Raw genomic sequence first — 1488 nt, 5'->3', positions numbered from 1 at the left:
GCAAGCAAAACGCAATCCTTGACCCCCTCAACCCTTTCTCTGTTTATCATGATGTGGTCTATTGGTTCACTTCTGAGGATTTTTGCTTTTCTTGACATTGAATTGAAATTCATACTGAAGGCACCCTTTGATTTCCATGACTAAATCTTTCCCAGTTTCAGCAAGCAAGGTTGTGTCATTTGCATATCACATGTTATTAACAAGTCTTTCTTTAATCCTGAAGCGCCTTTTTCTTCACATAGCCCAGTCTCTCAGATTACTTGCTCAGTGTACAGATGGAATAAGTATGATAAAAGGATGCAACCCTGATGCACACGTTTTCTGATTTTTAACCATGCGGGAACCCTTGCTCTGTTTGAAAGACTATCTCTTGGTTCACATGCTGGTCCCTGAACACAATGACATGCTTCAGAATTCCCATTCTTCACAAGGTTATCCCATAGTTTGTTGTGATCCACACAGTTGAATGTATTTGCACAAATAACACCAGCAACATCTTTCTGCTTTTCTCTGCTTTTAGCTAAGATTCAACTGGCATCATCAATAATTTCCCTTGTGCTGCATCCTTTTCTGAATCTTACTTGAATTTCTGGCAACATACCGTCAATGTACTGCTGCAATTATGGAATTATCTTCTGCAAAATTTTACTTGCATTTTATATTAATGATGTTCTTCAATAATTTATGCATTCTGTTGGGTCACCTTTGTTTGGACTGAATACAATTAACGATCTCTCCCCAAAATCTTGCCATGGAGGGTGAGTGCTTCCGGTGCTTCCTCAGCTTGTGGAAACATTTCCTTTGGTATTCTGCCAATTCCTGGAGTCTGGCTTTCAGATGGAGGCAAACCATTTGTGCCACCCAGTTTTCTACAAACTTCAAAAACTGAAGCTACAACCCACTGCCATTGAGTCAATCCCAACTCCTGAGGTCCCTAGAGGAGTGGGTGGAACTTTCCCTTTGGGATTTGAGGCAAATAAATTTTTATGGGAGCAGAAAGTCTCAGCTTTCTCCTAAATAAACTTCAAAGGACTGCACAATAAAATCAATTCGTGAGGTGCCTTTTTACTGAGAACTTTACCTCATTGTGTTGCTATGAGGATAAAATGAAAGAAAATGTTGGATATGCTTTGAAAAATTAAGTGGTATACAAATTCAGCACCCCAACCTACACACACACACACACACACACACACACACACACTCAGCCTTCCATGTGATCCTGTCTGATGAGTGAACTTATAATACAGAGTAGAAAAGCTCTGGATGGTTTCTGAGAAAGTTAATCATTCTGGGGACAGACAGTCTCAGTGATCTCCCTTGGAGTGGCTAGTAGGCTCAAACTGCTTATCTGGCCCTTAATCAATGTATTGAATAACCCATTATGCTACCTAGACTCTTTTTAAAAATTCAAGGTTTGAATCTCTTCATCCTGAATGGGAAGAAAAATTTTACATCTGTCTCAAATTGTTCTGTCATTGTGAGGGC

The 1488-nt window shown here is 39.7% G+C and overlaps 1 protein-coding gene across 1 annotated transcript in view; it reads right to left on the bottom strand.

Annotated features, from left to right (window-relative positions):
* Positions 1 to 1488, bottom strand: part of LOC101645208 (coagulation factor VII-like) — a 48218-nt gene that overhangs the window by 44900 nt on the left and 1830 nt on the right. The window lies entirely within an intron of this gene.

The sequence above is a fragment of the Echinops telfairi genome, unplaced genomic scaffold (genome assembly GCF_000313985.2).
Source record: "Echinops telfairi isolate 266 unplaced genomic scaffold, ASM31398v2 ScPeMD7_7467;HRSCAF=8505_1, whole genome shotgun sequence".
Taxonomy (NCBI): Eukaryota; Metazoa; Chordata; class Mammalia; order Afrosoricida; family Tenrecidae; genus Echinops; species Echinops telfairi.
Note: the sequence above shows the minus strand (reverse complement) of the source record. Positions and strands in the feature narration are given on the sequence as shown.